The 25,303-nt window shown below is 36.6% G+C and overlaps 1 protein-coding gene across 1 annotated transcript in view; it reads left to right on the top strand.

Moving 5' to 3' along the window:
* The first annotated feature begins 4,959 nt into the window (after positions 1-4,959).
* chas (chascon) overlaps positions 4,960-25,303 on the top strand; it is a 254,883-nt gene continuing 234,539 nt past the window's right edge. The window contains exon 1 of the mRNA XM_081770433.1: positions 4,960-5,194. The gene's annotated coding sequence lies outside the window, so the exon portion shown is untranslated. The remainder of the gene's footprint in view (positions 5,195-25,303) is intronic.

Raw genomic sequence — 25,303 nt, 5'->3', positions numbered from 1 at the left:
AATGGTTACGTAAAAATTAATGAAGGATTGACAATTGTACACACTAGACAATCGTTGCTAATAAAAGACACTCAAACAGTGAAGCGTGGACGGTTATATATGCATACTTACCTTTACCTTGTTTGTCAATGTAAAGTTGTTTTTCATTGTCACAAAAGCTTTGGGGTTGCGAATATTGCTCAGTTGAGCGTTCGAAAAGAATATTAATTTTTCTTCCTTTTTAATAATTCAATTTTATCAAAAATCCCTATTACAAAATTGAAAGTCTCCTCATACCTCTTAAATGACCCGACCGATCTCGTTCAAATTTTCAACATAGGTAAGGATCGGGCCTGGGATACTTTCTTTCATTTCACTTCGATGGTGCAACTTTGTGGAGGAGAAGATATTTAAAAATGATCGAAAATGACTGATATTATTGTCGAATCTACAGTTTTCGGGGTAGCTGACACGAACAGTGACATTTCCAATGCTATTTAAATTAAAATTAATCCTTTATGTCCAAAATGAAACGTATTCTCCCCTTGCTAGGAACAGGTATCCTGCTAGTACTTTATAATAATATAAAGGTAAAAAAGAAAGTTCTGTCGCTTTTTTTGGAGGATTGTGTGTGAGGCCCTCACACCGCCAATTGAATGCCAGAATGAACATGGGACCTCAACACTTCATAATTGCGTGTATGTTGTACCAGTTCAAACTGGGATGAAACGCCGGTGCAGCGAGGCCGAAGATATGCCAGGCCTTTGGTGAGGGTGTCGTGACTACGCGAACAGTGTAGCGGTGTTTTTAACAAGTTTAAGGACGGTGACGAAACACTTGAAGACGCACCACGTGCCGGAAGATCAACACATGTACAAAATGAAGATCTTCAGGCAGCAATTGAGCCGAACAGTGGCCAGACATGTGAAGAACTGGGACTACAATTCAGTGGGAGAAGAGGAACCATTCGGAAAAGAGGAAGGAGGCATTTCTAGACGGAGTGTTGACATGTGTTGAGAAGTGGGTCTTGTACAAAGCTCCAAAGCGCCATCATCATTGGTTAGCATCCCATGAACCGGTTCCAAAACAACCGAAACCAGCACTGCACCAGAAGAAGGTCTTCCTGTGTGTTTGGTGGACTGCTTGCGGCATTGTGCATTGGGAACTACTACCAACTGGTTAGAGCATCAATGCAAATGTGGACTGTCAGCAGTTGAGTCGTGTTCAAGAAAGCTCAAAATTCTGGAGCTAGCACTTCTGGATCGCAAAGGGGTTCTGCTATTACAGGACCACACTAATCCTCACATGTCTAGGATGACCTGGGACACGATTCTACGCCTTGGATGGGAAACATTTCACACCCACCATACTCCCCGGACATTACACAGTCCGATTATTGCCTGTTCCATTCCTTGGACAATAAACTTAGAGGACGTCAGTTCAAATCCCTAGTAGATGTGCAAAATGCACTTGATATCTTCTTCGCTTCACAGCCCACCAAGTTCTACCGCGATGGAATCCATGGTCTTCCAGAACGTTTTCAGAAGATGGTCGATGCTGATGGGGACTATTTTTGATCTTCCAGGGGCGTTCTAGGTAACATATCGATGTTCGAAGGTGGTGGGTGAAAAAGCGACAGACTTTCTTGGTTACCTTTACACATTTACCTAAGCAAACGTCACAACCACATTGGAATACCAGTGCTCGTGAGATCAGCGAAGTCAAGCAGTGCCTGGTTTGGTTCGCGGAAAAATGGATGAGCGTTCGTATTCACTAGTTGGTATTGGCGTTGAGTTCGATCCAGCGTAGTAAGGGTAATTGAAAAGCTAGTTGGAAGAAAGAAGCAGCGAACTCTAGTTTAGAAAGGCAGCATTAACGGAGAGGGGGAGGCAATGTACTGACCACACATCATCTCCAAAGGCATGAGCGCCATAAGTCGAGTAGTATTCTTTAGCCTCTAAGGGATACTGTGCCGCGAATTTAGTTTAGTACCTCTGAATACAGTAAGTTACACTTTACTTCTTTTCTACCTTATTGAATTTGATAATTAACTTGTGTATTCTATAGCAATATGAGATTCTCAACTATATGTGTGATACACAATTCATTGAATTTTGTATTCTACCTCCTCTTTGGAGTAATATTCAATCTAAGAAAATCACAAGGGCAAACTTGGAGGACAACTTGTAGCCCGCGAACTGTAGTTTGAGAAATGCCGGCTTACTTACTGTACTTAAAAAATGGGAGATCTTCTTTGTGTCATAGTAGGAAGGTTTGAAATCTTCTCTACTTATCAAATCTTTACAGAGGTCTCTTTTTCACAGAATACCGAACTATTATAATCATCTAACAACTGATGTGGACATGTTTTCGAGCTACCCGGTGTTTGACACAGTAATCAAACGGGGTTTGGCCAATTATTAGTACTTTTGCACTCTTTGTTGACACTAATTTTTTGTTTGTTTTTTATATTTTCCTGTTTGTTAACATTTTTCCCTCGTAAAACGGCAAAATTATGCTGTATCTGAGAATTTGTTCAATAAATAAATAAATAAAACTATACATAAATTGTACACTCTTTCTGGTTTGTGACTTTATGCAACACCAAGGTTAAAATAGCTGAACTTACTATTAACCTAGCCTTCGAAATAGAACCTGGACTTAAAGTGGTATGGTTGGCGAGTGCCGTACAACACTTCAAATCTCAGAGTATACACTATTACCCACCGTATAATTTCCTCTAAGAGCGCTGGAGCCAACTCCACCGACTACACGCTTTTCAGCTATAGTCCAACCGTTTCCAACAAATATTTTCTAGGAAGTAAAGTTTTATTTATGTACGAACATATTTCCAGATAGAGCTAAACATCAGTTTACTAGAATATCTAATAAATCTTAGAAAAATGAAATGAAATTTTTGAGTTTTACGTCCCACGGTTATGCCGGTTATGCTAAAGGAGACGGTGATGATGATTAATGAATGAAATGATGGAATGAAGAAAGTGGGAGGAAACGGAAGAACCCCGAGAAAACGCACGCACACGGTGTTTGTCCACCACATAGTTCACTTGGCGGGGGCTGGGATCGAACCCGGGACCCCAAGCACCAGGGATGAACGTTCTATCACTGAGCCACCGCGGCCCCCCTGGTAAATCTTAGAGATGATAACATAATGCAATAATAGAACTAACAATAATAAAATAACATCTAACTAATAACAAGAAAGGTCGACAGTAGTTGACTAGAATTTATCTACTAAAATGACGTCCTAGTACAGAGTTATATACAGCTTCAGAATTAAATAAATCTATCTGTGTATCTGTAAATAAATCTGTAGAGCAGAGAGCGTTGAAGTATTAATAACCTAGGTTGTACTATATGAAAAAGATGTGTGTTATATGTTTGCCTAAATCGAATTCAGAAATACAATTCTGAGAGTAGCGTCTCAGACCTAAATTATTAGATTAAATTAGTTGGCAAAAGTAAATTATTAGATTAAAAACTGCAAAGCAATAACTTTGGTTGTCAGCATAACAGAATATGAATATTTCATGAAGCATTGAATTTCATAATTCTCTCTTGGAAAATTTGGTTTAGAATTAGGCCACTTAGAGTTGCCAACTTTAGAAAATGGGAATATCGGACATCCTCCTAGAATACGTAGACTCTTAAGATCGTGACATCATCGCTCGTCAAAAATGTGAACTACTTGAATGTGAGAATTTCGGAGTTCCAATTTAGTTATTTTTGAAGAATTTATTAAACTTACATATTCGAGTTTTGGTTGAGTAGGCATATTTAATTTTTGTACTGAACCGTCAATAAAACATCGTATTTAAAGCATAAAAGCAGATATAATTTGCAATGTAATTATGGCATGCAAAAATCAAGGATTTTATACGGTGTAATATAGAGGATCTGCACGTAGGTACCTTCATCTTATTAAATCAATGAAGCCAAAAAACAACCGAGCATCAGCACGTGTGATTGGCTACTCTTGTTCCCGCCATCGTCTGATTGGCTGCTCTCGTTTCCTCCATGATTGTTGGCTCAAAACACTGCAAACTTATTCGGCGGAGTGGGCAGAGTGGGGGTGGCGAAACTGTGACGTATGGCTTCAAGATTTTGTTGTAAGGGCAGATCCTCTATTTTATAACATCCTTGAACAAAATATACTTGAAACATAAGTCTTATCAGCTTTTCTGGGGCTGGTAATGTTTCATCATGCCTACATATTTTTACTGGATTTTTATGCATTATATAATTGGAAGATGTAGTTGAGGATAAGACAGTGCTAGCTGCGCCCTTGAGAATTAACTTTTGTTGACTCTTAGCAGTTTTGATAACTTAAGTAAATTTTCCTGACTTTCAACTCTTCAGCAAATTCCGTGCATAACAGTTCGATATCAATGCTAATTATTTAGATCTGCTTTGACCATCTTCACCGACAAATGATTCCTTTTGTCACTCCAAAATAATCTGAATAACAGAAAATAGGGTTAGTAAGACGAAAAATTACCAGACATCTAACGTCCGTTTTGAGGTTGTACCGGACACCGTACAAGGACGTCAAAACCCGAACTGTCCGGTAAAATACCAAACGGTTGGCAATCCTAAGGCCACTGGATTTAATTGAAGAGCAGCTGTTAAATTTCGTAACTATAAAGAAAACCAGGAATGAACACTTCAAACATTGACCATTTCGATTGTTTCCTCGTTATTTTGAAAACCACAAAAGAGCGGCCAGTTCACTTCTAGCTCCTGCTGCCCACGGACTCACGCAATAAAAGAGCGAATACGATTGCAACACAGTGGATGAGTTTTATCTCGAATGAGCGTAGCGTTCCACTTGAGCCGCCATACCCAGTCACCTGTTGTCTCCCTCCATATGAGAATACCTCTTCAAATGCTGACACTATGGAGTTTGGAAATCATTTGACATAACCATATCCCAGCAGCCACTGCGCATGCGTACACAACAATGTTTCACATGTAACAATAAACACACAGAATCGCTGGACACTCAAAGACTCACGTGCTCCGAGGAAGAGAGTCGCGTGCTCAGGTGCGTCCGTTGTGTCAGGTGCGTGGTTCTCGGGATACATCTCATTTCTTTTGCGAATGGAATTGGGATCGGGGAAATCTTGTGATAAGTGATTTGTGCTCAAGTGTCAAGTTCGGAACATTTTATTATTTTTTTTCAGGCTTATCTTTGGTAAGTATGCAATTTGTGCTATTACACATAATTTGATGTCATTGATTGGTAACCAAAAATAAAATTGTTGACTTTATGCTTACAGACACTAACATTGAGAACACAATGAGATCAATAAAATTTATATAAAAATGGGCTTCAATCCTTTCGTGATGCCACTAACAATTAAATCATTAATATGGCTACTTTCTGGATTATTTTTTCTATAGAGAAAATATTTATGACTAGCAGCGTTCACCCCGCTTCGCTGCGGTCACCCCCGAACGCAATAAACTTTGTTACTTAGATAATTTTTACTTTTTCGCTTTCAAGTGATATGATAAAAACCATAGAAGATTGCAGTAAATGTTAACATTATATCGCCTGTCATTTATGTTAACCCGCCCCGCTTCGCTGCGGTCACCCCGGAACGCAATAAACTTTGTTACTTAGATAATTTTTACTTTTTCGCTTTCAAATTGCAGTAAATGTTAACATTATATCGCCTGTCATTTATGTTAACCCGCCGAGTGACACGGTCATGCGGGTTGCATATAGATACGTTTATTTTTATACCTATGATGAACTAACAAAGGATTTGTACGTTATGGACACTTGAATGGTCAATTATCTCAAGACACTGGCAATTAAAAATTAAAGTGATATGATAAAAACCATCTAGGGTCCAAATCTTAATAACCCCCCAAAAATGAAAGAAATTGGTTCAGCCGTATTAGCGTGATGAGCTAACAAAGGATTTGTGCGTTCTCTTTTATATATAAGATTATTGTACCAAAAACGGAGTGTTCATTACAGTTATTGAATGGTCTTCACACAGTACAAAATATTAGAGGGTTGGATCTTTGGGGTTCTTATCCCTCTCTAAATATTAGTTATTTGTTCGCCCACAACCAAACAAGCAGGCTTAGACTAAAAGAACCTATCGTGCGTAAACCAGCGGTTGTTGTTCTTGCTTCATAGTAAGGGGTCTCGGATTTGGATTTGGTTGCTGTCTCCAGTGTTTATTGGGGCCACGGTGGCTCAGTGGTAGAGCGTTCACTTCTGGTGTATGGGGTCCTGGGTTCAAACCCTGCTCCCGCCAAGTAAACTTTGTGGTGGACAAACACCGCATGCGTAGGTTTCATCGGGGTTCTCCCACTTTCTTCCTTCCACCATTTCATTTATTTCTCATCCTCATCGCCTCCTTTAGCGTAGCCGGCATAAGCGTGGGACGTAAAACTCAAAAACTTTTATTTGATTTTCATTTTTTCCAGTGTTTATTTTACAGGATTTCCCCCGTATTTTTACCAGGCAAATATTGAAATGGCACTTTTATATAATCCCTGATCTCCTTCCATTTTGGATAATTATTTATTTATTTATTTATTTATTTATTTATTTATTTATTTAATTTCTCGTCTTGTGGTAAACACTAGTCTACCCAAATCTCAGACCTCAAACACCATTTTAGTGTTAAAAATTTTGTTATAGAAACTGTAAATTGATGAAGTGATTATACAAACACAATGAAGAGCGTCTATCAAGTTTAAAGATACACAAATCAGGGGCGCAACCACGGGAGGACCACCACATCTGGACTCTCAAAACTCCCTAACAATATATATTTGTAAAGTTTCTCAATAAAACTCTATTTGTTTAACTATGGTGGACAAACACCGTGTGCGTGGGTTTTTCACGTTTCTTCCCACTTTCTTCATGCCATCATTTCATTCATCTCTCATCATCACCGTCTCCTCGGCATAAACGTGGGACGTAAAACTCAAAAATTTCATTTCATTTTTTTCTACTTGTTTAACAGGGAAATGATTCATGTAGCATGAATCCGTCTGTACTGTTTCTCTTATAAAAACAATCTAGTTCTATCATTTTTCTTCTGAAAATATTGGTGGAAGTATTTTACAATTATTTATCGTATCTTCGGCTGCAGAATAATATCCGTTCAACATTACATGGATGTAGTGGCCTGTAGTATTAGATACTCCCCAAAACTTGGACTTTTGCCAACAAAAATTTCTGGATGCGCGCCTGACTCAAGTCATTATATAGTATACTCCAATAATGAAATGAAATATCTGAGTTTTACGTCCTGTGAGCTATACGAGACGGTGAAGATGAGAAATGAATGAAATGGTGGAATGAAGAAAGTGGAAGGAAACGGGAGAACCCCGAGCAAACCCACGAGCATGGTGTTTGTCCATCACAAAGTCCACATGGCGCGAGGTGGGATCGAACCAGGGACCCCAAGCATCAGAGGTGAGGGCTCTACCACTGAGCCACCGCGCGCCCCACAATATATTCCAATAATAAATACGTTTCAAGTGTTATTATATCACACCCTTCATCGAACTCTCGTGATAACCTCTAAATGAAAATAAGGAAAAAATCATAGCATACATTCTGTATATACATTTACAAAACGAAACCAGAAAAATTTAGAAACAAGACACGAATGATTCTTGAAGAATCGAGATGAGAGAAAGTTTGTACAAAATTTATGACATAAGAACACATGTTATTGTTCGTATTGTCCCGCCTTGGGTCGTGCACTTCATTCGAGCCACCTGATACACAAGTTCTTGTGCGAAAACGTCTAGCATGGGAGGAATAAGGTTTGTGGAGGAAACTGGAGTAGGGTATGCAGAATTCTACTTGAGAAACCTTTGGGAAAAAGACATCTAGGCCTGGGTCTACATGATCTAAAACAACACTTTTGAGAAGTGCACTATAGATTGGTTTGGCTTGATGTAGAATTTAGTATCGTTCTTTCGTTTCTGCGGTGATGAGCGTCCAGGCCCCTTACATCATTAATAGATAGTCCTATTTTTTGTTTAGAGAATGGTAACAAACTCCGCATACCTTCTGTAAGTCATTGAAGACTGTTGATTTTTGAATGTACGTAGTAAGGGCCAGGCTCGTATCAAGGTGGGGTCTAGGGAGGCCGGGCCTTCCCTAAATTTTTGCTGGCCCCTTAAATTTTCACGGCAGGCTTGCAAATGAACTATAATATGGTGATGAACTATAATATGGTTGGATCGGGCCCCCCATAACTTCAGCCGGGCTTCCCCTACATTTTTGGGCTGGCTACGGGCCTGGTAAGGGCGCACTCAGTCAGCGGGTTCACCGGGTCCGGACCGCCCCACACAAAACTTCTCAATTCAACATACATTTGTATGCTTTCTTAATAAAACAGTACTTGACTGAGGGAAATGATTGACGTAGCATGAAAATTTGACCTTACACTTCATCTCTACTCTTTCTCTTAAAAAACAATCCAGTTCTATTATTTTTTTTCTAAAAATATAGGTGGAAACATTTTACAATTACTTATCGTCTTTTGGAGTGCAGAATAAAACCCGTTCAATACTATATAGATGGAGTATTGGACACCCAATGATAGTTTATGCGTGCGCGCCTTGTACGTATCGATATTGGTAATGGCATATTCATGGGTATACAATATACAAAGTATATATCTACAGCAAACCGTTTCACGTAAGTCACAAACATGCATTAAATACATTTCTCATAAATAAAACATGTCAAATAACTAGTGCAATAAGGTCTTAATTCACAAGTTTTATGCATTGTACAGAAAATTTGAGACAGTGAAGTGTATAATCAATATTTAAGTGGAAAAATGAAATTAAATCTTTCAGTTTAACGTCCCACGATTATGCCCTTTAGACTAAGGGAGACGATTATTAAAGCAACTGAATGATAGTGAAAAGATTGATGGAATGTGAAAGTGGAAGGAAACGGAAATACCCCGAGAAAACCCACGGGCACGATGGTGTCCACCACAAACTTACTTAGCAGGGTTTGACCCAGGGACCCCACGCACTAGAGGTAAGAATTCTACCACTGAGACATCCTACTCCCAGGGGTTAAAGTGAGGGGGAACGCGGGGGGACGGCATAACCCACTTCCAGAGAATATATGTGGTGTCCACCAAGTTTCCAGAAAAACTACAATGGGCAAAGAAAGGCGTGACGTCATACGTCCCCTACCTTGTCAGATCCACTTTTACCCCTGCCTGCCCCAATACCTAAATGGAAGTACTACAAATATAATAAGATACTTTTTTTTTTTTTTATGAAACGCTATACAGTGGACTCTTTTTAATTCGAAGTCCAAGGGGACACGAAAAAACTTCGAATTATTCAAAATTCGAATTATCCAACAACATTTTCACATATATAACAACAAACCAAAGTACTGTGCATCATAAACATATTCATATGGAGTAGACTTTACCTTTAAAGCAGCTTATTATTTGCGTGATCGAATACCGCAAACTAACAAACAACATTGACTCCACATAATTCAAACTACGTGTACAACGGAAAATATATTTACGTACAACACTACAACATACATTGAATAGCCCAAACAATTAAATACCAGTAACAATTTGAATATTCTGTTCTCACTTTTAAGAAGTCGTAAACTCCATTTGCTTAAATTTGATTGTTTTTGTATGGTCAATAAATCTTGAATTTTATGTAATGCATGGAATACGATATTAATAACATTTGGTTGACTTTATCAATAATTCATCTTAAATTTTCAACCAATTCTGAAACAAGATGAGATTGGCACACGTTCTCTATCTTCACTTCTTCCACAACTCACCTTATCTGTATCATTACATAGATTTTCTATTTATCTTTTGTATTCCTCTTCCCTTTGGCTGCATCTGGATAACTGAAAACACGTTAAAACTGTATTTCTCTGTTTACATCTGTCCAACATAAAAAAAAATTCAACCGTATTTACTTCGAATTATCCAAAACATACGTTCAAGAGTTCGATTTATCCACGATTTTTTACTATTGTTTTCAATACAGTTTTGAAGGGGAATTGACTTGTGTTCGAATTATCCAATATTTGGAATTATCCAAGTTCGAATTAACGAGACTCCACTGTATTTGAAGCGACGATGTAATTGCTGTGATATTCTTAATCTGCAGGAAGAAATTCACTAAGGCTATAATCTCGAGCTCTTGAAACTTTCCGCACTTCTAGAGTACGGGTAGTTTAATAATTTTACTCTCGTTCAAATCATAGGCATTCTTAGTGAAAACGTATGTGGAATAATCTTTGCTCTTTTCGATAACCTGATCTCATAAATTATGACAAAACTTGTGCCCAAACTTTAACTTCATGAGGGAAGTGTGTGAACAGCAATTGAGGTTTCTTCTCTAAAGGTAGCCGCAGAGATTCTCATCAGGCGATGAAACAATATTGTATTCCACACGAACTGATACGAAAAGAATATTTTCTGTTTAGCAATTTTACCTGTGAATATCTTAAATTTTCATTCGCAGAATAACCTAATTTTCTTCATTGCATTTATTTTATGAAACAAACATTACGCCATATTGAGGCATTAAACACGTATGCTTGTTAAGGAATACTTTTCCCTGGATTTACTGATACAAAAGAATTAAAACAAAGTTTATGGCATCCAAGTCTTAAAGGCAATGTTTCTTTAAACGTTTTCCATGCAAATTAAAGTGCTCTTGGCTTCTTTTTTAATATTAATTCAGTTTTTATGAAACGAAAGTCGGATGTCGGTGCTCCTTTGTCTTGCCGCGAACAAGTTATTTTTCTTAAAAAGTGGATAATGCTCTATTTGTAGATCATGAATTGGCTCACATAATAGTAAGTGCATGACTGGTTTCAGTTTATGAATTCACATTCCTAGTTGTAATACAGTTACTTACGCTACGTTTTTATTTAATTAGTTTCATAAAATTATTTTTCTCTTTCAAACGGGTGGTTATACGAGGGATTGTCAAGAAATAGTAATAATAATAATAATAATAATAATAATAATAATAATAATAATAATAATAATAATAATAATAATAATAATAATAATAATAATAATAATAATAATAATAATCTTAGGAGTGAGCTAAAACTTTAAAAAAACAGTATCTGTATTTGAAACCAATAAATCATGTTACCCACCCATCTCGAAAACGAGTCAGAAAGTACATTTTTAAATTTGAGACTACTAATTCTCTTACTGTTAGTCTTAGATCTGAAACTCTGTTTTAGTGTTGCTTGATTCATAATACAAAAACTACAAATTGATGAAGTGATTGTACGAACACAATGAAGACCACTTGTCAAAGTTTAAAAATTTCGAAATCACTGCACAATACAAGATGTTATCAAAAAATATGGTGAATGAATTTTTTTAGCAGCAATTGGTGATGCTACAACCATTTGATGTAATTTGTTCGATAGTCAGGCAGCGTCAAGTTGAAACACGTTCCGATGTGTCAGTCAGCATCCAGAGTATCCGCTAGAGCAGCGTTTCCCAACCGGTGTGCCGCGAATGGGTCGCTGGTGTGCCGCGAGGAAATCGAAACAAATTATTAATTCTATAGAAACCAAATTGCAAGACATAGGGGAAAATGTATATTTGTATTTCACATTACAATGAACCTCTACTATAAAACTACAATTTTAAGTTTCATACTGTGTTACTTTTCTGTACATTTTTAATGTTGGAAAACGTATTTATCATTGTCATGACCATTATTGCTTCTTTATTGTTGTAGACTATTTCGTAACTTGAAATTTTAACATATCATTCACTAAATTCAACAAAGCAAACATGCATACAAATTACCTACATTTGTGTTTTAAAGGTACAGGAGATTTGTTTATTTGTTCGTTATTTAGTGATCTTCCTTTTTAGTGAAAGGTTAGATACAGTTTTCGAAAGAGAAAGTGGATTTTTAAAAACCCGATTTCATTGCAATTGTTTTCTATTTTAAAATTAGAATGAAAAATAAGCATAATGATTTAGCACGGGAGAAAACCAGTGATCGAGCTTTCTTCTCTCTAAGAAGGAGATCAGTAATCACAGAAAAATACTAAGGTATTTTATATTTACAAATAATAATAGTAATATATATATATATATATATATATATATATATATAATAGGGTGTGCCGCAAGTTGAAAAAGGTTGGGAAACCTTTGGAAAGGTTGGGAAAAGGCTGCGCTAGAGAAAGGTTGTGTTTATTGTGTCTGTCGCGCATCAAGAACGTGTGAATACTAAGTTACAGTAGGACGTTGATAATCCGAATTTCAAAAATCCTAAACGTCAAAAATCCGAACGCGGTCCCTAGAAGCGCATTTTGTCTTAGCGCTAGCGATAAACAAACAATAGTGTGTCCGTCGACGTTGTATGAAGTCAGTGTTTTTACAAAAGTTCATTCATATGTAATTGTTTGTTATACATATTTTTATTTCTATTTCCCTTAGCCGTATACAAGTTAAGTTTTAAGTGTGAGTTACAAGAACAGTGTAATTTAGTGTAGGAGCAGGTTATTCAGAAACATTAAATGTAAGTAGCCTTACATACGGTCAGTGGCGGATCTAGAAGGTAAACACTGGGGGGTGGGAGTAACCAAAACCCAGGCTATGCTAGGCATCATGAGTTTATTATGATATATATACACTTCAAAAACATATAAATAATGGCTTAAATTATTTTTGTCACTCAAAACACTTAGGGTCTAGGCTCCCCCTGCCCCGGGCTAGATCCGCCACTGCATACGGTATTGTAATTACTGTATCTACTGTATAACCACTGTATCGATAAAAGAACACACTCTACAGTATATTTAAGCTAAATGGCATTTTCTTGGTCATTTTCGAAAATCCGAACAATTTGGAAATTCGAACTACCTGTTGTCCCCACTTAGTTCGGATTTTTGACTTCCTACTGTATGTTTCAAATTGCAAAAAAGCGCCAAAGAAAGTCATGAAACGTTCAAATTGGTATATGGCGATAATGCTGTTTATAAGTGGCATGAGCGTTTTAAATACGGAAATGAATCGCTAGAAGACGAGTAACGTTCGAGGCCTCAATTAACCTCAAAAACAAAAGGAAACGAGAAAAAAGTGGCAAAAATTGTTCGTTCAAACAGGCGAATTACTATTCGAGAGTACTATACGGAACTAAAAATCTCTTAAGCGTTAGTACAAAGCATTTTAACCACCGATTTGGAAATGATAGACTTTTAACTGAAGAACAAGAGTTTTAGGCCGAAGAAAATGCTTCTATCTGTCCACATCACCGTACTATTTAGACATAACATCACACGGCTTTTGGCTCTTCCCCAAAATTAAAACCTTGCTTAAGAGTCTTCATCCCGGCGAAATTAAAATACCGCTAATTTTACAGTAATTATGTGATATCTTCAAATAGATAAAAGATAATTGAAATATGGAACAAGAGCGCTCTAGACAATATTATTTTGGGTGAGGTACCGTTATCACAAGTCACCTAGTGGCTTCCCGTTTCCAGCTGTTTAGAAACGCGAAAATAAATGCCGATTTTGAAAATGGCTCGAAAACGAAAGCAGATAAGTGAGTCGTGATAACGGTTTCTTATGTAAAATAATATTGTCTAATGCTCTCTTGTTCCACATTTTGATTATTATCTTTTATCTATTTAAAGATATCACATAATTACTGTGAAATTAGCGGTATTTTAATTTCGCCGGGATGAAGAGTTTTAAAGAAAAACGCTGAACACCATTCATGACATTTAGGGGGCCACATAGAACAGCTGGACGCCCTTTCAGAAATGCTTCCAATCAGGGTTTCAACGTTAGGATAAGTTCATTGCTAGCGAAGGGCAATACTTTGAAGGAGATTAAATCAAATTCCATGTAAGCTTGTTACTTTGCATCTAATAAAATTATTCAACGTATTTTTATTTATTTATTTATTTATCGTTATTACCTATTACAGAGCTGTTGCTCCCTTTACAATAGGTATTACAGGTACTTTTATTATAAAATTACACAGCAAAACTAATAAAGACAGACATTACAAAAAGGAAAGAATAAGCAAAGTGAAAAGAAAAGTATTTTTTATTATATCTCTTAAACTACACTAATAAATTTGGTTTAAATATTATATGACACCCTTCCTAGACATCTCGTGACGTAAAAGAATTCTGATAACTTTTAAATCAAGTTAAAAAAGAATGTTTATAAATTTACAAAAAGAAACGAGAAGAATTTTGAAGCTAGGACTGAAAACGCTTTCCAAGAATCAAGATGAGAAGTAATTCTTCGTTAATCGAGGCGAGACGAGACGCATCTCGTCTCGTTGGCAACACTCCCATCAAATTAGTGTCAAACAACATTCAAATATGCCTGGAAATGAAAACCAATGAGCGAACATCTATCCGTTCCGAGAGAGAGAGAACCTTGTTAATTGTTCGACCTTGCTGAAGGAAGACCTGTGTTTAATATTTCACTGTTGAGTCAGCATTGAAAACAGAATTTCCTCGCCTTTCATGCAGATTGGCTTATTTGGCAAATAGAAGGATTATTACCAGAGACGGGTCACGGGCAGGTCAACTGCGCTTACATATAATTGCGAAATTATAGGGTAAGGTCAAAACTATCGAATGAATTAAAACAGAAGAAAACCAATTGTCAACAAAGAACATTAACATTCTCTGGAACAATTATGGAAAATCTTTCAAATGTTGTTTACAGATGTAATTTCAGAAGACGAAGGATTCTTCTATTGAAAATGTCACGAGGCAGTGGCGTACGTAGAATTTCAGCAAGTGGAGTGGGGTCCAAGCACTGAATCTCATACTCATTAAGGACAAGCGCGATTTTTATATCTTAATGCAGTAAATTTTTAATTTTCTATAATATCTTGCTCAAAAGAGGATTAAGCCCTGAAATTCCTCTTGCGTACGCCACTGTGAGAGGAAGGTACAACACTATCTTGGATACAGTGGCTTAGTGGTAGAGCGCTCACATCTCGTATTAGTGATTCCTAGTTCGATATCAGACTATGCGATTTTATAATGGACAACACCATGTACATGTATTTATGCCACTTTCCTTTCGTCCTTCCTCCACTCTACCATAATCATATCACCATTTGTGAAAAGTTACTTCTGATAATCACACATCTCTTTCAGCTTACACGGCATAACCAATGGAAAATCTCACTACATTTCAATGTTCTCGAATGAGAACTGAGCACAAAATTAGTAGAAAATTATTCATGGTAACAGGAAAAGAAATAGAAATGTTAATGAAATAGAGATTATATATAAAATATTCATTTACTTTATTTATTTATTTATTTGTTTTAGGCTATTGCTAAGTGGAGCGAGATGTTGTACCGTAATCCTGATGAGAATTGAATGAATTGCTGGAATGAAGAAAGAGTGGAGGAAACTGGAGAACCCAGAGAAAATCCACGCATATGGTGTTTGTCCATCACAAAGCTCAATTGGCGCGAGCTGGGATCGAACCAAGTACCTCATGCACCAGAGGTGAACGCTCTACCACTGAGCCATCGCGGCCCACGATAGATTTTTAACTTGAACTCATCAGATTTCATGCAACTAAAAAGAAGACACTTTATTTTGGGTATTGGTATCGGAAACAAAATGCTCGAAAAAAATATTTATAAATGTTACACATCTTGACACAGCATTAAGACTACAAATTTACCAGCTTAAGAGTCTTCACTACAGCAAAATTAAACTACCGCTGATTTTAGAGTTTTTCTGTAATATCTTCAAAACAAATAAAAATATTCGAATAGAAAAGTAGTGAACTAGACAATACGATTTTGCATGTGATACCGTTATCACAACTCATGTATTTGTTTTCGATTTGCAACTGTAGATAGATTTAGTATTTTTTGCGGGTTCTGTAAATAGCGACATACCAAAAGCAGGAAGCTGAATTGTGATAAAGGTATCACATGTAAAATCGTATTGTCTAAGTTCACTACGTTTCTGTTTTACGAATATTTTTAATTGTTTTGAAGATATTATAGAAAAACTCTAAAATTAGCGCTAGTTTAATTTCGCTGTACTGAAGACCCTTAATTACGTAATACATTTCTACCTAACAAAACAAAATTGTTACTTTAGTCTTTATACTTTGAAGTTCCAGTTTCTCCTGCAGATAACAAAGCGTGGATTATTTTTCAGTTGATCCAATTTGTTACAATAGGTTCGATTTTTTAAATTTTGTTTGTTTTTGATTCTGAGTGATTGTAACAGTGGTGGGTGAAGATAGTGAGGGGTATTCCAATGGATCTTGAAGGGGTTTACTAATTGAAAGTCAACGTTCTTTGCGGATAATCGTCCATTAAATAATTCCTTAATCTAGCTGCACAAGATAAATCTCTACGCCATTGGAGGTGTCCCTCAAAATGGCAACACTGAGCTCAAGCAAAGAATGGGTAATTGAAAGATAAAACATGGAAAGTCGCATGATGTCTTAGCAGTACCAACCTCAAAACATAGCAAGACCAGTAGTCGTTCAAACACACGAGTAATTCCAATCTCAGTGAACATTTTAATATTTTCGTTAAACAAATGACAATAAAGTTTACATCCGCTTTCTTCAATTTTAATGAAGAAGAATGTTCATAAAGATTACGATTGTAAATATCTCGAAACATTTCACTGATTTCAATATTTCAAAAATAAAAACATTTACCGTCCTTTTAGGTATTGATCAACATCAATATCATCTCTATACAACTTATGGTCCCCGAGCTATGGCTCCTTAAATAGCTAGAAATTGGCCATTTTTTTTTACCAATATCACGGAAACGGTAAGTTATAGAGAGATGATATTGGTGTTAATCAATATTAACTTAACCATATTATAGTTCATTTGCAAGCCTACCGTGAAAATTTTAGGGAGCAGTGAAAATTTTGGGGGGCGGTCCACCTTAGCCCCCCCCCGTGGATACGGGCCTGATAACCACTAGGGATAAGCACGAGACGAGTCTAAACAGAATTTTCCTGACAAAATTCGAGTCGAGACACGGTTATTCCAATAGAGAAATATACATTTTCCGAGTCGAGACACGGCTCTTCCAATAGAGAAATATCGAGTCGAGACATCACTTTTACAGTAAATTTTCGAGACGACACAGCTACAAATCTTGTCTCGTACGCATCCCTAATAAATACTGAATTCGAATCTGGGACCTCCCGAATTACGAGACAAAAAACAATAACCCTGGCCTACTTTCTTTCTCTACATAGTACAGTCTTGGTGAAGACAAACTGTTTTGTTTCTGAAGCCCATATTGTTACATTTTCATCAACGAAATGAAAATATCAACCTTTCGTCATTGACTTAGCTTATACAAATGCATTGAGACACATTTTTCATAAGTTTCCTTTGGTTTCGATTAAAATAAGCGGATTACCGTTGATTAAGGAACGAGTGATAGGAAATCAGAGAAAAGGAAACAACCCATTGAAATGCACGGGCATTTTGTCTGATGCTATTCTTTCATGCTTGAAGCAAGTGGGCGAAGAAGGAGTCTAGGCCGTAGAAGGTGACTTGAATATTCCTTTGAAGGGCTCTTCAGAAGCCATAGATGAGGAGAAACGAAGCCCCGCCCATCCGCTTAGAACAGCATTATTCATCTTCCACACCTGAAGTCAAGGAAGCTAATAGTCGCCAAATATGTCACGATGACGTAGCCGGGATTCGATCAAGTTCATGTCAAATACAAAATCTCATTATCTGGATGACAGAGCAGATTTACCTTTTGAATTCAATTACAAACGAGTTTCGTAAGTTGTTCTTCAAATGTTGACATGCATAAATAAGTTTCCATACTCATAGTTAATTCCTTTTTATGACTGCATATTGTAATCACCTTTCAAAACCTATAATTTTTGGATTTAATGCGAAAGAACAACTTACAGAAGTAGAATTGGATAAATAGATAACCATAGTTTTTTAATTTTATCTTTTCTCTGAGGAGAGATGTACGTCGGGATGGATCTTTCGAAATTAGCTCTAATTCCTTCAGGTTCAATGTTTATCTCCTTTCAATAAATAATCTTGGACATATTGCTCTTTATCCGGTTCAAATGGAAGACTCTGATGAAATTAATACTATTGCATGACGTGGCGTGGGTTCGATCCTCGGTGGCAGCTAATTTGATTTGGATTCCACGTTAATCGTTTACTGCACGAATTAATTTTGGTCGTGTTGAAATTATTGTTCTTCTTTCTTTGTTTATGAATTACGTAGATAAATGTAAATAATATCCAATAATATGATTTTTTATGTTTTTACTTCTGGGGTATCAAGTTACAAGATAAATGTCATGGTTGTATTACACTAGTGAAAACAGAGTTTAGTGTTAACATCAAAAGAAACTATGTAGTATGGAAGATTGTGAAACAATATTATTTTTTTAAATGTTAAGAGAACAAAAACAGGGTTTGTAAAAAAATTACGTTACAAAGATGCACGTTTTGTGCTTTCTATATGCTTTCTGACGCCCTCTGACACTCTCTGACCGACCTATGCCACTAGACGAAAACTGTGTGGTAGAAAGCTTAACTCCATTGGTGCCGCATGGCATCGACGTGCGCTATTCCCTAATAAACACATTTTAAGAATATCATTATTATTGTTATTGTTATTGATTCACTATGATGCCAATTGGCATCAAAATTCGTTTTAGGGTTAACCTGTAAGTCCACGTCTAATACTGCCTCGCTGAAAGGGAAAAATCAAATGAAGTACTATTCAACATATTTTATTTCTCGCAGTATTCCTTGCTTGCTACCACGCGCATAATCACTATCATCATAAATACAGTAGACTCTCGCTAATCGGACCCTCAGCACTCCGTCCTTTCAGTAATTCGTCTCTCATCTGGGATCTACCGCATAACTTTCATGCTTCATAGTAAGTGATAATCTACGTACAATTTCAAGCATTAAGCTACTCTGTTTTTCTGTGATAATGTATGTAACTTTATATTTAGTAAAGTATAGTACTGTATGTGTTAAATTCAATTTCAGACATTGTCGATAATTCCATACTTTCATTAATCCAGCATTCCTCTTCGCAAGAAATGGAAGGATTAGCGATTGTCTAGTGTACTTTGCAGTCATTGTCAGGTCACGCACATGCACTATGGTCTTCAGGTGACCACTTCGTCTTATCATTTTAATAACATGCATTAATTCTTTTCACTCACCTGCTTTTTCCTACCTTCCGCCATGCTCGCCATCAAATAGTTCCTCCTCAGCCAATGTTGCAACGAATTCTCTTCCTCTTTTCAAATTAGATGCAATATAGTTGCTTCCTCTTGGCTCAATTTTTCCCTCACGGATTTTTCGAAAAAAAAAAAAAAAACATTTTTCGTCGCTTTCTTAAATTATTTCTGTCCAAAAGAAAATATTTTATGAGCCTTTTACTTATATTTTTAAAATATACTTTTGTTTTCCTTACATAATCAGTGGCGGTTCTATAAAAACTAGGGGGGCAGCCAGAATCCAGACTATGATAGGTGTATTATTAGTTACGCTTACCATTTTAATTTGAAAATAATATAAAATAATAGTTTCAATTATGTTTGTCGAAAAACTGGAGGGTCTAGGACCCCCGGCTCCAGTCCAATCTGTATATAATTATAATTATATAATTATGATAATGTTCAATAATGCTTCCATTGTTGCACTCTATACTAAAACCTTTTGGGAATGCCTTTTAATCAAATGATATACACATTTCGCGCGGTGGGTCAGTGGTAGAGCGTTTACCTCCGGTGTTTGGGATCCCTGGTTCGATCCCAGCTCGCGCCGTGTGGACTTTGTGGTGGACAAACACCGTGCTCGTGGGTTTTCTCTGGGTTCTCCCGTTTCCTCCCACTTTCTTAATTCCACCATTTCATTCATTTCTCATCATCACCGTCTCCTTTAGCGTAACCGGCATAAACAATTGGATGTAAAACTTAAAAGATTTCATTCCATTTTTTTTTTCATATACACATTTGTTACGAGAAAATCAATCAATTTAGAAAGATTAAAATTATTTTTAATGCGAGACATTCAATGCCACTTTCATGACTCTCCAAGACAGAAAACTGATTGGACTTCACGATATTTGAGGCTGTGATTGACTAGCTAGCATAATTCAACTTGGTAATTTGTATACGTCATCAGCGTCTCACGTCCCATTCTACAGTTCTATTCAAATCTTAATTTGTAATTTCGTGTACTTTCTGAGATTCTGGAGCTAACAGTTTAATAAAAGGCAATGAAAGCGCGCTCGATTTGGAGACAGGACGATGGAGTTACGAGTAGTTTCCTGTACAAGTATGTCTCCATACTTTGAAGACCTCGTCACGTAGTAGTAGAAGGGGCGATGCAGCCTTTGTTCTCCATGTTTGGAAATACGTTGGCTGAACTCATGACTCCTATTTCGACAAGGTGAAACAAGAAAAGAAATCTCGTTATCGTGAGGAATCGAAAATGAAATCAAATCTTTAACGTCCCACGATTATGCCGGTTAGGCTAAAAGAGACGGTGATAATGAGAAATGAGTGAAATGAAGAAAGTGGGAGCAAACGGGAGAATCCCGAGAAAATCCACGAGCACGGTGTTTGTCCACCACAAAGTCCACACGGCGCGAGCTGGGATCGAACCAAGGACCCCAAGGTGAACGCTCTATCACTGAGCCACCGTGCCCCCCGTGAGAAATAGCATTCGGCTGTCTGGTTATTAGATCGTTACGAGTACATCAACTCAAATTTTGAACTCCGTTTTCATTTTTGCTATAAAAAATGTCTAATGAAGGAAACATTTTGAAATTATAATTTCCGGATTCATTTTGATGAGTTTTAATTTTGAAAGTTCTTCGTATATACAAATGACTTCGTATGGAAAGCTTTTGACCAATTGTTTCAATTTTAGAAAGCCTAAGGCCAACGTAATTAACTATCGTATGGTTTACGAAATAAATCTTCACCCAAATCATTTATTTACTTGCAAGCGCACGTTATTCAACAGGTTTGTTTCTTGTTCGATTCTGGAACATGTAAATTTGTACTAGACAAAATTATACCCATCGGTTTTTTTCGAGTATCTCCATTTCCTCCCACATTACCCTTCCAGTAATTCTTTGTGATTTACAGATACTTTCATTAACCATAACTTCATTTACTCAGAAGGCCATAACTGTTAAACATTAAATAATTGGTTCATTTACTTATTAATAAAATCTAGGAATATCGCACATTAACTTCCATTATGTTTGCAAACTCGATCAATCTCGTAATGTTGTCGTTATATATATCCAGGACATGATCAAGGGAGGGGCTAAGCATAGTTTGCCGCTTTTTCTCCAGTGTAAAGCAGGATTGAAGTCCATTTTATCCAGTGTATACCTGACCGTCAAGGGGAATAGCCCCCCCCCTGTTGTCAAATATGTACTTGTTGTAGCAATGTATACCAGAGCAAATGAATTAATTCTTACTTATCATATTCTGTTATTACTTTGAACAGGAAAAGGAGATAATATTTTTGAACGCATGCTGGTATTCGACACTTCGAAGCACATTATTTCCATATATTTTTTTTTTTCAGAGAGGGGGGGTCAGAAATAGAAAGGATGATGGATTATAGAAAGCAGTTTCCTAGTATTATTATAATCTAGTTTGTGAAAATGAAATTATTCGTAGTTAAACGTCCCATGTTATGCCCATTATGTTAAAGAAGACGACGAATGAAAATCAATGATAATAAAATAATTGTGGATCAAAATGTGGGAAGAAACGAGAGAATCCCGAGAGACTCATGAGCACTATAAACCCATATGGTCTGGAAACGAACCCGGGAGTCCTCGCACCTGAGTTGAGCGCTCTACCAGGTCACTCCTCGATCCCATTGAGTAAGTCCTGAAGCAGTGACGAAACTACACTAAAAGAGAAATGTAGACTGACCATAAAGTCCCTGCTAAGTGCCAATATGGAAATGTTGAGTAAAAAACCTAGATTTTGCTTCAGAACTGATTGCACATGCGCCCACGCGCATTCTTCTGGCGATTATTTGAACTACTTCCACAGTGAATACTAGATAACCAATTTTTCACTGAGTAGTGTTAAGCACATATGCCACATTTTTACATTAAACCGAACTTTTCCATTTTTGGCCCTTAGCACGATTTTCATTTTCAGTCTACAATTTTGTTTGGTGTCGACAGCTTAAGAGTCTTCATCCCGGCGAAATTAAAATACCGCTAATTTTACAGTAATTATGTGATATCTTCAAATAGATAAAAGATAATTGAAATATGGAACAAGAGCGCCCTAGAAAATATTATTTTGCGTGAGGTACAGTTATCACAAGTCGCCTAGTGGCTTTCCGTTTTCAACTGTTTAGAAACGCGAAAATAAATGCCGATTTTCAAAATGGCTCGAAATCGAAAGTAGATAAGTGAATCGTGATAACGGTTTCTTATGTAAAATAATATTGTCTAGGGCGCTCTTGTTCCACATTTCGATTATCTTTTATCTATTTGAAGATAACACATAATTACTGTAAAATTAGCGGTATTTTAATTTCGCCGGGATGAAGACTCTTAAGCTTCCAACGTAAAGCATAGGACATATAACTCCATGCCAATGTGAGTATGTTTGAGAAATCCGAAGTACTATAACTTTGTTCCAGTTCTTTCACCATATGGCCCTCGTAACAGGTTGTACACTTCTTTTCCATACTTTGAATACAAACAAGGTTCTCCCTTAACAAGTACAAAGTTAAAGGTGAATCTGGAAATAATTGTTGTTTCTTAGCACAGAAGGGTCTGGGAATGAAGTCATTGCAAAGAATTGACCATTTGTACCAAGAACGATATGTTTGTTCCAAAAGAACAATTGAAACATGTAGAACACGTGTAAATGTATTGCGTAATTGCTTATTCATTATATAACACATGCTTTTCTCCCCTGGAGAACCCATTGCTAATGTTTACTATGTGTCGCGATAAGAGACGACGCGTTAACCATAGGTGTGTGCGTAGGTGCTAAAGAGAGCTGTTTACCCACTTGGATACCTCTTACAAAGGGAGAACTTTCCACTGGCGATGGTATTATGCATTACACGTTCATCAAAAGAAAGAAAAAAGTCCAGGAGAGACTTTGGACGAATGTTGCAATCCAGACGATGTGCAGAAGAAAAGGAGCCACGTACGACATTCTCATGCGGTTGTTTTATCAGCTGTAAAAATCGTACCATTTTGTATTCGAATGGGGTTGGGCTAACAAATCGATTGCAATCACTGTTGGCCCATGAGAGACACACCTGTTGCCTTTCCTATGTTAATAGCTCTCATATTCTACAAAAAAAGAAAATCCATCGTTTCATAACCTCTTTACATATTCCACCTTGAAATAGTTTGTACGTAGCAGACATAACGAGGTGTTGTACGGCGTCTGACGTTGTATACAAGAACTTCAAATGGAGTACGTAACTTTCGTTTTTTGTAAAAGGTTGTTGATTTATTTTTATCCATTCTGTTGGATAGCAGTCATGACCAAAACGAGATAAAGTGAAATGATTATGATGATGATGGCCACAACCAGAATTGGAAACCCGGCGTCTTTTGTCCTCGTTTTCTGCCGTTGGACTCGTTTGAAACGGAGGAACGAGATTTATGACTCAACTTCTTTCTATGTAGAGAAATATCTTCTATTGATAATGGGTGATCAGGAAATGCCGTAAACATTGGAGACAGTGATATGGCTGTAAAGGCCAATCTACACCATAAAAGATCTTGTACAAGATCTTGTAGCTGTCATAAAAAAAATCTTGAAACCCTACCATATTTCCCCGTGTACACATAGTCTTGATAGGGTCATAAAACATTTTTTCCATCTTGCAAGAAGTTCAACAGTGTCCAACTTTTTGGGCCGTCTTGCTTGCTACCTGCTATCGCCCTCCCGCTGACATAAAAGAAAATCCAGTTGCGCCGCTTCCGAAACAACGGTTTCTTTTGGGCTGGAGGGGGAAGAGCCAAAATACACATTTTTACGACTGCCAGGGAAAACAAGTGTCTCTTCTTTTGTTAACAGCTCGGTTCCATGAATGTAGACATCGAAATAATTTAGCTTCCTCACAGATATGAAAATAGCATACTGAATTCAGGATGGTACTGCAAGCTAAACTCTGTAATCATAGCAGATTTAATCGAAGTTATTATCTTTCACAATTACTAATTTTCATAATAATAATAATAATAATAATAATAATAATAATAATAATAATAATAATAATAATAATAATAATAATAATAATAATAATAATAATAATAATAATGTTTTTTTCCGATAAACTGATTGTCACCAAATAATATTTTATATATATATATATATATATATATATATATATATATATATATATATATATATATATATATATATATATATATATATATATGTATGTATATGATGGATTAAATGGAAATTTGAACCGATGTACATAGTTTTCAGGGTTGTACTTGAGCAGAAATCCTTAGGTTTTGCAATTATTCTAATTATGTCTATATTTTGATTGTAGATAGAAGCTGCGGTGGCTCAGTGGTAGAGCGTTCACCTCCGTTGCTTGGGGTATCTGGTTCGATCCCAGCTCGCGCCGTGTGGACTTTGTGGTGGACAAACACCATGCTCCTGGATTTTCTCGGGGTTCTCCCGTTTCCTCCCACTTTTTTCATTCCACCATTTCATTCATATCTCATCACCGTCTCCTTTAGCCTAACCGGCATAACCGTGGGACGTAAAACTTAAAGATTTCATTTCATTTTTTCGCAATAATTCTGTAAGAAGAATAACTCTTTCTTTTAGTTTTATCATAAATTGTAGATGTTATTCTACTTGTTCTTCTTGGAAAAATAACTAGACACTATTCTCTTATTAGCAGCGTTATTCACATCTATATCAGTAAAAATGAATGTGATTAAAGAAAAAGAAAAAAAAGAAAGAAAGCTAACTGCATAGAAATTGAAAATTGACTGACTCAGTTGCAAGTAAACCGTTTGACATTATAGCTAAAACAAAGATAAAACAAACTTACTTCGGTCTAGTATCAAGTCATTTCAATTGTATATCTATTGTTTTCCAGTAGTTCACCTCCAACATGCTAAAGCTCGCAGTCAGGGGCGGCTTTAGGATTTTAATTTTGGGTAGGATACATATGCACCTCACGTATGGATACATATGCACATTCGATTGATTAATGACAATAGGAAATTACTTTTAC

Source organism: Thermobia domestica, chromosome 9, assembly GCF_964235325.1.
Source record: "Thermobia domestica chromosome 9, izTheDome1.hap1.1, whole genome shotgun sequence".
Taxonomy (NCBI): domain Eukaryota; kingdom Metazoa; phylum Arthropoda; class Insecta; order Zygentoma; family Lepismatidae; genus Thermobia; species Thermobia domestica.
The sequence above is the reverse complement of the archived record's forward strand: the minus strand, read 5'-3'. Positions and strand labels throughout refer to the sequence as shown.